We start from the raw sequence: 16,695 nt of genomic DNA on the forward strand, positions 1-16,695 counted from the left end.
GCCCCGCCCCCTGCACGCCCCGCCCGGCCCGATCACGCCCCGCCCCGGACACGCCCCGCCCTTCCGATTCGCCCGTCCCGATCACGCCCCGCCCAGACACGCCCCTCTCTGACAGGCTCCGCCCCCGCCGGAAACCAGGTTAAGGCCGCGGGCGGCGGCGGCCAGGTGAGCTCACCCTCGCTGACTCCGCCCCTGGGGCCCTTGGGCCGCGCCCTCGCCCCGCCCACCCCTCTCCCCCTTCTCCCACCCTCCCACCTGCCCCCTCCCCCGCCCACCTCTGCCCAACTCCCGCCCACCTCCCCCTCCCCACTCCCCTGGCACCCCTGCCTGCCCCTCCCCGCGGCCCCGGCGCCCCGCCCCTACCGGGCTCCGGCGCGCACGGCAGCCGGGCGTCACGGTTCAGGCCGGCCGGTCAGCGCGTAACCACGGCCCCGAGCCCGGCTGCGGCCGCCTCCCCGCCGCGACCTTCGCCCCACGGCGGCGCAGGGGCGGCGCAGCCACCCGGCCCGCGCGGACCCCCTCCCGGCGCGCCCGCGAAGCCCTGTTTCCCGCTGGGCCGGGCGTCCGCGCCGTCCCACCTGGACGCCCGCGGCGGGCAGAGCTTCGGGGCCGGGCGGGCGGGGGACGCCGCTGCCCCGCCGGGTGACGGGCGCGGGCGGCGGGCGGCGGGCGGCGGGCGGGGCGGAGGAGGGCGGCAGGTGAGGCGCCGGCCCCGCCCGGCCCGGCCCCGCGGGTAGGACGAGCCCGGCCGCCCCGCCCGCCGCCCGCCCCGGCGCCCAGCGCGAGCGACCCCGAGGGGCTCCCGCGGGCGCAGGGCCGGGGCTCGGGCCTGCGCTTACTCCGTCCCGGGACAGCTCGGGACACCTGGCCGAGGCCTGTGCCCGCGAGAGCTGCTCGGACCAGGGGCGGGAGCCGCGGCGCGGGGGACGGGTGCGGGGTGGGGAGGGGGCTGTCACACTGACGTCTCCCGTCCCCTGCCCCCCAGACGCCTCCCCTGACGTCACTGCCCCCCAGCGCCACCCCTGACGTCACTGCCCCCCAGAGTGCCATTCCTGACATCACTGCCCCCCAGCGCCACCCCTGACGTCACTGCCCCCAGTGCCACCCCTGACGTCACTGCCCCCAGTGCCACCCCTGACGTCACTGCCCCCCAGAGCGCCACCCCTGACATCACTGCCCCCCAGCGCCACCCCTGACGTCACTGCCCCCAGTGCCACCCCTGACGTCGCTGCCCCCCAGCGCCACCCCTGACGTCACTGCCCCCAGTGCCACCCCTGACGTCGCTGCCCCCCAGCGCCACCCCTGATGTCACTGCCCCCAGAGTGCCATTCCTGACGTCACTGCCCCCAGCGCCACCCCTGATGTCACATTGCCCACTGCCCCCAGTGCCACCCCTGACGTCACTGCCCCCAGTGCCACCCATGACGTCACTGCCCCCTAGCGCCACCCCTGACGTCACTGCCCCCAGAGTGCCATTCTGACATCACTGCCTCCCAGGGTGCCCCCCTGATGTCACTGCCCACTGTCCCCCAGCTCTTCCCTGCTCCGGGACCCCACACCTCCTGTCCCCCCATCCCCTTGGTCAATGGCACGTATCAAAACCCCTTTTGTTTTTCGATGTGTGGATTTCTTCTGGTATCCTGACTTGGTCCGCAGTGAGAAGAGAAGTAAGGATGTGGCGCAGGTGCTGCCTGGAGTCCTGGCTAGCTGTCACTGGGCTGGGTTCTCAGAGGAGGAGGGCAGGCTGCACAACCCGGCCCGTTGGGTGATCTGGCCAGTGGCATTTAGGAGCTGAGAACAGCCAGGGGCAGCTCCAGTCGTTGCCAGTCAATGGGGGGAGGGGGAGAGGACCCTTCCTTTAATTCATGCTAGGAACCCAGGAAAGTAAAACCAAGGAGGGCCAGGGGCCAGTTCCTCCAATGGATCCATAACTGACTACAACACCAGTAAAATTCGCTTCCAGTTAGTTTAACAAGTACATGAGCAGTTCTAAATCCATAAGGAGATACAGGTGCAAGAAGGAAAATCCTTGGCAGGCTTTGAGCAAGCACAAGACACACACATGCCCTGTCAGCACAGAGCACGGAGTAGGGCCATCCCAAACCATGCAGGGAAATGCAAACCACAACCACAAGTGCCGAAGGAGCGGCGTGAGGAGAGACCAGAGCCCTATGTGCATGTTGATGGAAACGGCCATCCCTTGAGAAATTAAAAATTACCAAGGCCGGGGCTGGGAAGGTGGCTCAATGGTACAGCGCTTGCCTTGCATGCATGAGGCCCTGGGTTCGATTCCTCAACACCACATAAGCAGAAAAAGCTGGAAGTGGCACTGTGGCTCAAGTGGTAGAGCACTGGCCTTGAGCCAAAATGCTGACAATGCCCAGGCCCAGAGTTCAGGCCCCATAACCAACCAAAAAAAAAAAAAAAGACCAAGGCCAGGTACTGATGGCTCTCAGCTGTAATCCTGGCTGCTGGGAGGCTAAGAATGGGGGAATTGTGGTTTCAGGTCAGTTAGTACAGGTAAGTTTGCAAGACCCCTTCTCAACCCATAGCTGGGCACGGTGATGCATGCCTGTCATCCTAAACTATGTGAGGGGCTGGAATTGGGAGGATTATGTTCTAGACCAGCCCCGGTAGAAAACCAGATTCCATCTCAACAGAGAGAGGCTGGAGCCCATTACCCCAGCAATTACAAGAAGCCCAAAATAGAGGGATTACAACCTGGGTGTGCTGGAATAGAGGATCGAAGTCCAGGTGTACTCCCTGATAGGCAATGACACTCTTATCTTTAAAAAGTAACCAGTGAAGCTGGGCACTGGTGGTTTATGCCTAAAGCCCTAGCTACTCAGGCGGCTGAAATCTGAGGATCGTGGTTCAAAGCCAGCCCAGACAGAAAAGTCTGTGAGACTCTATCTCTAATTACCCACTAAAAGCTGGAAGTGGAACTGTGGCTCAGTGATATAGTGCCAACCTTGAGCAAAGAAGCTCAGGAATGGTGCCTAGGACCAGCAAAAAAAAAAAAGTGAAAAATAGCTGGAGGCATGGCTCAGCTATAGAGCAATTATGAGGCTCTGAATTCAAACCCTAGTAGTACAAAAAAATTACCATATGATCAATATTCCAAAAATAATTGAAAACAGTTACATAGGAGTTTGTGCATCCATCTGTAGACTTGCGGTCTTTTGTCACAGCAGCAGCAGGCGTGCAGCTGAGCTGGTTGTGAGGGATTTGGACAAGGTGTTGGCTGGGCCTGGAGGGAACCAGCCCCAGGAGACCAGGCTGCTCCCTGAACAGAGGGGAGCAGGCCTTCATTGGTATGTGGGTTCCACATCTCACCAGACACCCGGTGTTCAGGAGAATGAGGTACAGAAGAAGCCGCCCCCCCTATGGAGAGCGTGTACACAGAAGACCAGTTTTAACCCACAACCAGTATGTCTTCATGCAAGGCTGAATTGTTCTTGATCCAAAAGTTGATGATGTTGCTATCGCTCGTCCAACACCCGCAGGCCAAACAAATCAACCTCAGATCCCTGAAACATAACCTGGGTGCCTGTTACCAGTCAGAGTCCTGTCCATAGCACAGATAGGAGGGAATGGATCACGTGTGGCCAGCTGCATAGATGCCAGCATTGCCGATCTTTGAGTCACATAAGAGCAAGAGAAGCTGCAGGATTTCTGTGCATTTTCCCCTGGTCCAGTTCTCAGCAGCACAACTCATGCTAACCAAAAGTTGGATGTGGCCTGATGTCTGCAGATAGATGACTGTAAGTGGTATGTGTGGCCTTCTTTATTTTTCATATTGGGGTCTGAACTCTGGGTCTCTTGCTGGTCAGGCAGGTGCTCTTAACACTTGGATCACTTAGCCAGTCCCTTTATAGGTTGGTTAATTTGCAGATAGGATCTTGCCTTATGAGGCCAGCCTGTTCTGAGATTCTCCTGTTTGTATCTTTCTTGTCCCTGGGTATTACAGGCATTCACTACTGTCCACAGGCACTCAATACCCACCCCACCCCACCCCACCCCCAGGCTGGGATCACAGCCGTGTGCCACCATGTTCATCCGTTGGTTGAGGTGAAGTCTTGCTCACTGAGACTCTTCATGCTGTTTTCACATATACCTGACATATATTATGGATAGGTGTTTCTTGGAGCTCTAGCTTCCAAGTCTGAGCAAAAACATATGGTATTTGGGTTTTTGAGTTTGGCTTATCTTGCTCAACATGATACTCTCCAATTCCATCCATATTTCTGCAGATGACATGATTTCACTTTCCTTTATGGCTGTGTAATAGTCCATGGTTTTACAATTCCATGTTTTCTTTATCTATTCATCTGTTTTTGGGTATCTTGGCTGACTCCACAGTCAGGCTATTGTGAATAGTATTCAATAAGCATGAGCCATGTCTTTCCTGTATATTGATTTACACTTCTTTGGCTGTATGCCCTATGGTAGGTAGTATGGTAGGGTTGGTTTGTGTGTGTGCATGTGTGTGTACACACTCACATGCATATACATGCATGTGCATGCATGTCTGTGCCAATATTAGGGCTTGAACTCAGGGCCTGGCATTGTCACTTAAGCTTTTTCACTCAAGCTGATGCTTGACTACTTAAGCCACTGCTCCACTTCAAGCTTTTTGGTGGTTAATTAGAAGAGTCCCACAGACTTTCCTCCCTAGGCTGGCTTCACATTGCAATCCTCAGATCTCAACTTCCTAAGTATTAAGCATGAGCTACCAGTGCCTGCCTCCTTTAGTCTTTTTGTTGTTTATTTTGTTGTTTGTTTTTTGTCCTCAGGGCCTGGGTGCTGTACCTAAGCTTTTTTGCTCAAGACTGGCACTCTACCACTTAAGACAGAGCTCTACTTCTGGCTTTTTCCTGATTAATTGGAGAAATAAGGTACCATAGACTTTCCTACCCAAGCTGGCTTTGAACCGCAATCCTTAGATCTCAGCCTCTTGAGTAGCTAGGATTATATGTGTGAGCCACCAGTGCTCAGCTTCCTTTTTAGTATTTTGAGGAATCTCCATATGATATGCATAAGGATTGTAGTAGTTTATATTGACACCAGCAGCTGCATGAGTTCCCACACACACATCCTCACCAGCATTTACTATTGCTGGCTTTCGTGATGAATGCCATTCTGACTGGGGTGTGATAGAATCCTAATGTAGTTTTGACTTGCATTTCCTTTATGGCTAAGGATGTTGAACATTTCCTCATATATCTCTTAGTCATTTGCATTTCTTCTGAGAACTGTCAGTTCAGTTTGCTTGCCAATTTATTAATTAATTTGCTTATTATTATTTAGTATTTTGAGTTCTTTGTACATGCTTGATATTAATCCTCTATCTGTTGAATAGCTGTTGAAAATATCCCATTCTATGGGTTGTCTCTTGGTTGTATAATTGTTTTTGTTTGGTTGGGTTATGTATGTGTGTGTGTTTTCATATTCTTGGGGGGATTGGCAATTGGGGTCTTATTCAGAAAAAAATTACCCTTTAATGTTCAGTGATTTCCTTGAGCTTTCCTACAGCAGATTTAAAGTTTCAGGACTTGATTTTGATTTCTATGATCCATGTAGAGTTGATTTTTTCACAAGGTGAGAGAAAATTTAAATTTCAGTGTTCTACATGTGGATAACCAGTTTTCCTAGCACCCGCTGTCGATTGAATTGGCTATATATGTGTTTGGCTCTTTTGTTGAAATTAGCTGGCCTGGGGGGGAGGGGGAGGATTGGGTAGGGGGACAGAGAGAGAATGGGAAGGGATGGGAAGGGGAAACAAAGGAGGAGGCTACAATGCTTGATAAGAAATGTACTCATGGGCTGGGGAGGTGGCTCAGTGGTAGAGTGCTTGCTTTGCATGCCTGAGGCCCTGGGTTCGATTCCTCAGCACCACATAAGCAAAAAGAAAAAAGCCGGAAGTGTTGCTGTGGTTCAAGTGGTAGAGTGCTATCCTTGAGCTGAAGAGCTGAGGGACAGTGCCCAGGCCCAGAGTTCAGGCCCCACGACCAGACCCCCCTCCCCAAAAAAGAAATGTACTCATCTTGCCCATGTAATTGTAACCCCTGTAACCCCTCTGTACAGTATTTTCGCAGTTAAAAAAAAAAAAAAAGAAAAAAGAAAGAAAGAAATTAGCTGGCCTAGCTGTATGGCTTTATTCCTGAGTCTTCTATACAGTTCCATTGGTCTGGGTCTGTTTTTTTTCTGCAGCAGTACCATGCTGTTTTGTTACTGTAGCTCTGTAGTATAATTTGAAGTCTGGTATTGTGATATCTCCAGAAGTGCTCTGTGTACCTAGAATTGCTTTTGCTAGCATGAATTCTATTCTTCTGTAGAATTTATAAAATTCCACAGAATCTCAGAATTCCATATTTTTTTTCTATTTTTCGGAAGAATGACTTTGAGACTTTGATGTGTATTCTGTTAGACCTGTAGACTGCTTTTGGCATTGTGGCCATTTTCCTGTTATTAGTTCTGCCCATCTATGAGGATGGAAGGTCTTTCTATTCATCTCATTTAAATTTTTTTTCTTTACGGTTTTATAGTTTTTATTGCAGGAGTCTTTCACTTCCTTGATTAACAGCCAGGAATTTTTTTGGGGGGGTCCGGTCGTGGGGCCTGAACTCTGGGCCTGGGCGCTGTCCCTCAGCTCTTCAGCTTAAGGCTAGAGCTCTACCACTAGAGCCACAGCGCCACTTCCAGCTTTTTTCTTTTTGCTCATGTGGTGCTGAGGAATCGAACCCAGGGCCTCATGCATGCAAGGCAAGTGCTCTACCACTGAGCCACCTTCCCAGCCCGAATTTTCTTATTTTTGAGTCTGTTATGAATCTATTGTGAACCGGCACAGCACTGTCGAGGGTAAGCCCAGGCAAGAAGGCTGGAAGCTTGGGGACAGGATTGAAGTAGTAGAGTCTACCCCATGCCCACCGAGCACGCATGCCCAGAAAACATGCAACAGGTAGGTACAGAATTTCTGAGTGCCTGAAAGTCAAGAAAAATCCTGCTGTCACATGGCAGGCGGGGCGTCTCTTGCCTAAGGGTTTCCTCCACATTCTGGGAAGACCCTCCTGTCTATGCCTACCACCACCCTGACCACCACGGTGCCTGACAACATGCATGTGCACGTATGTGTGTGGTATGTACACACACACATGTATACTTGCACGTGTACATACATGCACAGACACGCCTGCGGGCCAGACTTCCACCGGAGGGACCGCTCAGCCACAGGCTAGGCGGGCTCCCTGTGAGAACCCCTCAGCTCTTCCAAGACAGTCTCTGGCAATTCTAGGACGGCCTCAGCAGGGGCCAGCTGGGCTCCACCGAACATTCACTCTCTGGAGGGTGCAGTGCAGGGCAGGGATGGAAAGCGTCCACCTCTGTTGACCACGGCTGACTCTCCCACACCTCCGTGGGGACGCGGGCAGGACGGCCCCCACCGGGTAGGGTAGAGCTCAGAGGAGGCCGGGTGCTCAACAGACGGCCAGGTCCACTCCGAGGAGTCTGCATCTCCACAGCTCTGCGGACACGGCAGCAGCTGATCCAGGTCCAGAGAAGAGGTGTCACATGGGGACAGCCCGCGTCCTCCTCAGAGCCCGGGCGGGCAGCGCGCGTCCTCCTCAGAGCCCGGGTGAGCAGCGCGCGTCCTCCTCAGAGCCCGGGCGGGTGAGCAGCGGGCGTCCTCCTCAGAGCCCGGGCGGGCAGCGCGCGTCCTCCTCAGAGCCCGGGCGGGCAGCGCGCGTCCTCCTCAGAGCCTGGGCGGAGGGCAGCGCGCGTCCTCCTCAGAGCCCGGGTGGGCAGCGCGCGTCCTCCTCAGAGCCCGGGTGAGCAGCGCGCGTCCTCCTCAGAGCCCGGGCGGCGGGCAGCGCGCGTCCTCCTCAGAGCCCCGGCGGGTGAGCAGCGCGCGTCCTCCTCAGAGCCCGGGTGAGCAGCGCGCGTCCTCCTCAGAGCCCGGGCGGCGGGCAGCGCGCGTCCTCCTCAGAGCCCGGGCGGGCAGCGCGCGTCCTCCTCAGAGCCCGGGCGGGCAGCGCGCGTCCTCCTCAGAGCCCGCAGGGGAGGGTGACACGATGGAGTGCACTTACGCTCCCAGGGAGAGCAGGGAGATGCCGGGAAGCGGGGACTGGACGGCATATCCGATCCCTCGGTGCTGCCGGGGAGGAGGGCCTGGGGGCGGGGCTGCCGGGTGGGCGGGCCTCGGGGCGGGGCTTAGTGGACGGGCACCACCAGGCGGGGTCACGGTGGAGTCACGGTGGGCAAGGGGAGACCCGCGGGCCACTGGGGCGCAGGCATCCCGGACCAGCCGGGCCCAGGGGGGCTGCGTGTGGGGTGTTCCTAGCCCTGACCCGGCTGACCCAGGCCCCTCCGAACTCCAGGCGCACCGACGGCCCCGCTTTTCCTGCACGCAGGGCCGGGAGGGGCGAGCCCGCACCGCAGCCTGCTGGCGAGGGCGCGCCCACCGCGCGCATGCGTGCGTGCTGTCCGTGGACGCCACAGACCACCTGCCACCCGAGCCCCCGCGGGCCCCTTCCTCTCAGCGTGGACGTGGAAATGCCCTTCCTGCAGCCCCCATGGTCGGCGCCGCCTGTCCTGCCCGGGGTGAGCGCCGCGCACTGCCCAGTCCCCGTCCACCTGTGAGGGACCGTGGCCTGGATCCAGAACGTGCACGTATCCCAACGGTCCAGCTGGCTCTGTTTTCTGTTTTGGTTGGTCATGGGGCTTGAACTCTGGGCCTGGGCGCTGTCCCTCAGCTCTTCAGTTCAAGGCGAGCGCTCTACCACTTGAGCCGCAGCGCCACTTCCGGTTTTCTAGTGGTTTATTGAAGATCAGAGTCTCACGGACTTTCCTGCCCGGGCTGGCTTTGAACCTCGATCCTCAGGTCGCAGCCTCATGAGTAGCTAGGATGACAGGCGTGAACCACCGCACCTGGCTCAGTCCAACTATTTTTAAATCCCCGTCCCTCCAATCCCGGCTGCCACCCTAGTGACTGAGTGGATCCAAACAGGGAGGAGGTCCACCATCCCCGGGCACCCTGAACGGGACAGCGCAAGGCCTGCTCCTGAGCCACCACAGCCTTCCCAGGCTGCGGTGAGCAGAAGGTTGGAGTTGTCACAGTGGGGGCTGCTCTTCCCAGCCCCGCTCTGCCCAGCTCTGCGGCCTGCCCTCCTTCCCTGGGGTTTTATGGCCTGGGGAGTGGAGGCCATGGTTACCTCAGTGTGGAAGTCAGCTCCCATCTTGAGACCCCACACGGGACAGCTGTATATATCACCCAGAGCTGCAGCAGCCATAGCTTTGACTCCTGATACCACTGTCCTCCACGGGTCTGACCACCGCCTGGGCCTACTTCCTGGCCACCACTGAATATCAAATGGCTGCAGGCTCTCCTGCAGTCTCTAGGCTACTCTATGCCCTGGGAGGCTGACCGCTGTGGTCAGGACCAGCTGGGCACCCAGGACAGCCACTGACTGTCTGGTTTGGTCTAATGGGAGTCATATTAGTCTCCTGTTATTCCAACAAGATACTTGAGATAATCACCTTAAGTTTATTTTAGCTCATGGTTTTAGAGACCCTCGGGCCCTGGCCAGTTGGGTCTGTGGTGAGGCAGAGCACCATGGAGGGAGCAGGCGGCACGGCACGGCTGTTCACCTCACAGAGGTCAGGAAGCACACACACAGGGAAGACAGGCTGGAGGATGGGCAGCCAGGAGGGAGAGGAGGGACCGGCTAAAGGGAATGGGAGGGTCAGAGCAAAGGGCACTGGGCAGCCGCAGAGGACAGAAGTCGTGGGATCCAAGGGCCTCCTGAAATTCCCCCCACCATTTCCCCCTGCAGCCTTTCCCTCTCAGCCGTCAGAACTGGGCAGCGCGGGCAGGCTGTGTGGCCAGGTATCAGTGGTTGTTCCAACAGCAATAGAAAACCTGCATGTCTGGTCGGCTGAGCCAGGAGGAGGGGACCAGAACTCTGGTGTGAATCATCATGGCCTCGCTGGGTGGTGGCCTCTGCCATCACACATGCATTGACTTAGCTCTGGCTGGTGTGCAGTGCGTGAAAGCCTGCTGAGGAACCACTGGGAAGTTTGTTTCCATTGGACAGGCAGACCTCTGTCGCCATCATTTCCCCCTTCCAGCCTAAACAAGACACGACCACAGGAACTGTGACATCTCTCTCTTGACAATGAGGGAAAAGCCACAGGAAAGGTGCCAAGCTACCACCAGCCACAGATGGAGCTGTTGGGAGTTTCTGCTATATGAAGCCCAAAGTGCTTCTAATTGATATATTATTCTTTCAGAATCCATTCACCCACCCATCTTACCATCCACCCACCCACCCACCTACCCACTCGACCCATTCATCCATCTACCTATCTATCCATCCATCCACCCAACCACTCATCCATCTACCCATCCATCTACCTACCTATCCATTCATCCATCCATCTACCCATTCACCATCTACCCATCCATGTACCTATCCATTCATCTATCCAACCATCCACCTTCCCATTCATCCACTTACCAATCCATCCATCTACCCATTCACCCAACCATTCATACACTTAAGACTCCATCCATTTACTCATCCATCTATCCTTTCACAGATTTTTTTGTAGCTTTTATTTATTTAACTGTTTTGGATATTGGATCCAGAGCTTTAATTTTGCTAGGCATATGCTACCACTTAACCTACAGTACCAGCTCAGAAGAGGTTTTAAGCGAACAAATGACGTGATTTAACTTGCTTTTTAGAATGACTGGAGGAAAAGAGAAGGCCTAGGGACAAGCTGGCAAGCAGCTATGGGATGGAAAAGTCAACCTGTAGGAAGTTTTTCATGTTGGCAGTGGATTAGAGAACGAATGTTGGGAGGATTCCCCAATGTATACTAAAACACTCCCAGTGAGGACACAACAATGCTCTTTTAAAAAAAAAATGTACTGGGGGCTGGGAATGTGGCTTAGTGGTAGAGTGCTTGCCTAGCATGCATGAAGCCCTGGGTTCGAGTCCTCAGTACCACATACACAGAAAAGCAAAAGAAGCTCGGGGACAGTACCCAGCTCCTGAGTTCAAGCTCCAGGACTGGCAAAAACAACAAAAAAATCACTTTTCCAAGGTGGTTCCAGGGTGGCTGATGGCAGGGTTCTCTCTCTAGACCTGGGCTTGAAAGTGCTCTAAAGCAGGCTGCTCTGGGCAGTGCTGAGGGTCAGTCCCAGAGCACCCCATCCTGCAAGCGCAAGTTGAGCAAGCACCAGACCACGTGGCCAGCGCTCACCAGGCGGTGTGAGGGGAGGCGGCGCGCAGCCGGCGGGGGGTGAGGCTCGCCTAAAGCATCTTCTGCTTCCACCCCCAGGCCAGCCGCCCGCAGCTGCCGGCGGTGCCTCAGTTCTGCCGTCACAGGGGCGGCCCGGGCCCCAGCGCCCGCAAAACAAACAAGAGGGGGCGAGCAGTAAATAAAGGTTTACAGGCCAACTTCCGGGCGCCTGTCCTCATTTGGAATCATTTTGGCCGCCGCCGGGGCTCCCGCCTGTCATCCCGGCTCCTCCGGAGGCTGAGAGCTGAGGATCGCGCTTCGGAGCCAGCCGGGCAGCACACTCCGGGAGACTCTCACTCCAAAGAACCACCAGAAAACCGGAAGTGGCGCTGCGGCTCGCCTGGGCCCGAGACGCTGGGGACCGCGCCAGGCCCGCCGTTCAGGGCGCAGGCGCGCGCGCGCACGAAGCGCTGGGATGGGGCCGCGTGGTCGATGAGGGGCGCCCTTTCCCCCACCCCCGCTACCAAGCGCGAGGCCTGCGGCTCAAACCCTCGCGACGTCCGAAAGGAAAAAGGAGGAACAGATCCCCACAGTTTCGTCCACGTGGGGCGCGGCTGCCGGGAGGAAGCCCGAGCGGAACCTCACTTCCGGGAGGCTCGCGCTTCCGCCCGGCGCCTCCTGACGCGACACCGCCCAGGCTCCCACGTGACTGCGGCGCGCGGGCGCCTGCGCCAAGGGACTGCGCACGCGCAGCCGGGCGCGCGCGGCCTTCCGGCTCCGGGGGCGTCGCCGACTCGGCTTCCGGCGGTCCCGACCGGGGAGGTCCCGCGGCGCGGCCGGCCGGTCGGGGCGGTGGCAGCGGAGAAGGGCGGGCCGGACGGGGGTGCCGTGCCGAGAGACCCCAGTTGGGCCAGCGGGAGAGCGGGTTGTCAGCGCAGGCAGGAGGCGCGTGCGCGTGCGTGCGTGCGCGCGCGCGCGCGGCCGCCCCGTGGTCCGGCCGTGTGCCCAGCCACCCGAGGCGGGCCGCCCGCACCCGGCGCGCGCCGCTGGAGGCCGGGGGAGCGGAGCGGGGCAGGGCAGCCGTGGCGGGCAGCGCGGGCAGAGGGCCCCTGGAGGCCGACGGCAGCCACGGCCACGAAGCCGGGCGGAGAGCGTGTCCAGCCTGGCCGGGCGCCGCGGCGCAGGGGGGCCGCGGAGGGACCGGCCGCCCGCGGGCTGCTCAGCCGACCGGGCCTCTGCACTGCGCGGAAGGGATGAGATGCGAATGGAAAAGAAGCGCGCGCACACACGAGCGCGAGCGCGCACGTTGGGTCTCTCTCTTTGGTGGCTCTGGGGCTCGAGCTCACCTTGTTGGCGAAGCCGGTGCTCCTCTTTCCGGCCCTTTTATGTAGCGGTTACGTTGGACCTAGGGTCTAGTTCCCTATGTCAGACGAGGGCCGCCTCATCCAGCTACTGGTTGAGAAGGGGTGTCTTTTGAATGTTTTTGCCCTGTTGGCCTCAAACTGAAATCCTCCCTATCTCAGCCCCGCTAAGAGCAGTTGAATTCTTTTTTTTGGGGTCCGGTCATGGGGCCTGAACTCTGGGCCTGGGCGCTGTCCCTCAGCTCTTCAGCTCAAGGCCAGCACTCTACCACTTGAGCCACAGCGCCACTTCCGGTTTCCTAGTGGTTTATTGGAGATAAGAGGCTCACGACTTTCCTGCCCAGGCTGGCTTTGAACCGCGATCCTCAGATCTCAGCCTCCTGAGTAGCTAGGATGACAGGCGTGAGCCACTGGCGCCCGGCGAAGTTGAATTCTTTTAACATCAGAGTGGTCTGTTCCATAGGAAATGGGCAAAGGACAGACATAGTCAGCCTGAGCATAATAAAAACAACCACAAACCAGAAAGAGGCAGAACCTCTTAATCAGAAAAACATGAACTGAAGTTAGACCAAGATTCTGTTTTGTCACCCATTGGATGTTGAAAAACTTGTAAGTTTGGTAACGGGTAAGATGGCAAGGAACCAGATACTAAGATGTGGAGCTGGAATAGGGACTCGAGGTGGTTCAGCCCCTCACGAGGGGCCAGTCAGCTGTGGGTCCCACAGCCCTACCCCTGCTGCCTGAATACTTGTGTGTACATGGTAGTGTTCAGTGCTCCTTGCTACAATGGTTTCAGTACCAGAACTGCGGAGGCATGCAGCCCGAATCATCCCAGGAAGTGCCACCCCTCTGTGAAGCAGCAGTACAGGGGTGCAGGGGTGTGGGTGCACTCACCTGGAGAGGCACAACCGCCTTGAAGTGAGAAGAGGAAGGTGCAGGCAGCAGGTCTGGCATGCTGCTTTGGGGGTGAAAACAAGTAGGCGGCCATTGCTTGTATTTGCAAAAAAGAAAAACCATTGGGGAACACAAGAGACTGGTTGTAGTGGTCACCTGAAGGCAGGGCTTCAGAGTGGGGGTGCACGCCAAGCAAGGAACACCGCTTGGGGAAACTGTTCATTTCTGTACCCCTGTGTTGAGGAGAGAGAGCTGATACTAGCTCCATGTCTGTCTTCTGATCATAAAAAGTAAAGGTTATAATCATCAAGGAAAGAGGAAATCTGAAGCACACAGAAGTGGCCAGCCTTATGAGAAGTCTTGCTGGCAAGAACTGAAAAGTAGGGCTGGGAAGGTGGCTCAGTGGTAGAGTGCTTGCTGCCTAGCATGCATGAAGCCCTGGGTTTGATTCCTCAGCACCACGTAAACAGAAAAGCCAGAAGTGGTGCTGTGGCTCAAGTGGTAGAGCGCTAGCCTTGAGCACAGAGTGGCTTAGGAACAGAGCCCAGGCCTTGAGTCTAAGCCTCAGGACTGGCAAAACAAAAACCCGAAAAGTGAAAGATGTAAGGGTTATAGGACTTTGTTCTAAATTTTAATCTAGTCCACTGAATTGGTGATTCTTGGTAACCTGGTGCAGAAGTGAACAAGCTGCCTTTTTTTCTGTGTCTTTGAGTCACCACTGCCCTCCCTGTAGTGACCAAAATGTCCTTGGTACCTGCCCACAGGTATTTTATACACACATCAACATAGGATTTGCATCGTTTTCACATTAAGGGAGAATAGTATACAATAGCATTTTCCATGTTGCAACTCAGTGTTTTTGGAAAGCATCCCACACCAAGCAGAGGACCCTTCCCTTCTAGTGGCAGTGGGGTATTCATTCATTCCTCAGCTGGGCCTTGATTTATATAGAGTTCTTCACTAGGGGACAGTTGAGCCCCTTTCGGTGTTTTGCTGTTTTGAACAGTGTGCTCTCACATACTCTTCATACTTGTGTGTGTGTTTATAGGTCCAATTCCTACAACTGCTGCGTCAAAATGTTTGTGCACCTGTACTGTGGATAGCAGTGACCAAGCTCCTGGCTAGAGGTGTCCCAATCATAGACATTACCAGTAAGAGAGCACAAAGTCCCAAAGCCTTGCTAATAAAGTATGCTTCAAAGTTGGGGTCAGGATGTTTGTGTTCCCCCGAATACATGTGATATCTAACCCCCAACATGGTGGTGATTGGAGAAGGGGCTCTGGGGGATGTGGTAGATTTAGATGAGGTCATGTGGATGGAGTACTTACAGTGGAATTGATGTCCTTAGAAGAAAGAAGCCAGATGTGGTGCTGCACACCTGTAATCCCAGCTCAGGAGACAGAGACAGGACATGAGTTCTATATCAGCACAAGCTGCATAGAGAGACCCTATGTTAATGAGAAAATGGCTGGGGTGTGGTGCAGTGGTAGAGTGCACCCTTAGTATGCACAAGGCCCTGAAAGAAGGAAAAAGAGAGAAAGTGTGTGGTGGCTCACACCTGTAATCCTAGCTACTCAGGTGGCTGAGATCTGAGGATCTCGGTTCAATGCCAGCCCAGGCAGGAAAGTCTGTGAGATTCTTTTTTTTTGGGGGGGGGGGGGAGGGTCCAGTCATGGGCCTGAACTCTGGGCCTGGGCGCTGTCCCTCAGCTCTTCAACTCAAGGCTAGCACTCTACCACTTGAGCCACAGCACCACTTCTGGCTTTTTTCTTTTTGCTTATGTGGTGCTGAGGAATCGAACCCAGGGCCTCATGCATGCAAGGCAAGCGCTTTACCACTGAGCCACCTTCCCAGCCCCCGTGAGATTCTTATCTCCAATAAACCACCAGAAAACCAGAAGTGGTGTTGTGGCTCAATCCAGTGCCCAGGCCCCAAGTTCAAGCCTCATGACTTGCTCCCTGCTCTATGGAGTTGCCAAGTCCCAGCTCCAGAAGCTGAAGCCATGGTTCCCAGGTCCTAGGCTTTCTATCCTCCAGTCTGTGGGATTTTGTTATACCAGACAATCTAACCAAGACAGAGATTTATCTTTGCCAGTCTGATACAAAAGAACATCTGTGTGCTTTTTCCTCTAAATATTTTGTGACGGAAAACTTCACATTTTACCAAAAAGTTTTGAGTGCAGTAAGCTCCCCACCCTATCACTGACTTGAGAAGCTTCTGTCCCTCGGAGCTGTGTGTGTGTAGAGCTGCGCCCAGCCCTCATCATGACTACTTTTAGAGGTGGTTTTGTTTGGGTTTTTGTGTTGGGTGGTTGTGAGGCTTGAACGAGGGCCTGGGCACTGTCCTTGAGCTCCTGTGCTCAAGGCTAGCTCTCTACCACTTTGAGCCACAGCACTGCTTCCAGTTTTTGAGTGGTTAATTCAAGATAAAAATCTCACAGGGATTTTTCTGCCCAGGCTGGCTCCGAACCGTAATCCTCCGATCTCAGCCTCCTCAGTAGCTAAGATGACAGGCATGAGCCACCAGCACGTGGCTGAAATGTAGAAACTAGAAAAATGGACAAATGGTCGACTTATGTCACTCCTATAAAAATCTAAAAATGTCCATCAACCCAAGAGTCGCTCTCTCCTACCGAGGGGGCTCATACTTGACCCTGAGACCTGTGGTCCCCACTGTCCAGCCCCCTGTGTAGTGCCTGACAGAACCAACAGCACAGTCACATTGTCCACAGGGCCACTTCCCCGCTGCGGGGAGGGCTCCCCTGCTCCGTGTGGCCAGCTGCTCTCGCGGCTGCACAACTTTCCACTATGTGACCCCTCTACAGTTAGGGTACCATTCTCCTGCAGCCATGCACTTGAGTGGAGATCCGCTCGTTGACAGCAACAGCTAAAGCTACCACGCGCTTGGCGGGGAGTCTTTGTGGGTGCACATTTTATTTCTTGTGTAATGCCCATCAATGGAATTGTCCAATAACAGGTACATATTTAAGTTTGTTAGAAATTGCTGGTCCTGGTGTGTACATCTGCAATCCCAGGACGTGGAGGGTCAGGCAGAGAGGATCTCTTGTTCCAGACCAGCCCACGCTACATGAAATGACCCAGTCTCAAAAAAAAAGAAAAAAAAACCCACAAAAGGAAACAAGCACAAGAAAATGCTAGCATCCGTTCCTCACGGTAATGCCAGGGCCAGGGCCCCG

Source organism: Dipodomys merriami, unplaced genomic scaffold (assembly GCF_024711535.1).
Source record: "Dipodomys merriami isolate MVZ:Mamm:240054 unplaced genomic scaffold, mDipMer1.0.p SCAF_50, whole genome shotgun sequence".
In the NCBI taxonomy this organism is placed as follows: domain Eukaryota; kingdom Metazoa; phylum Chordata; class Mammalia; order Rodentia; family Heteromyidae; genus Dipodomys; species Dipodomys merriami.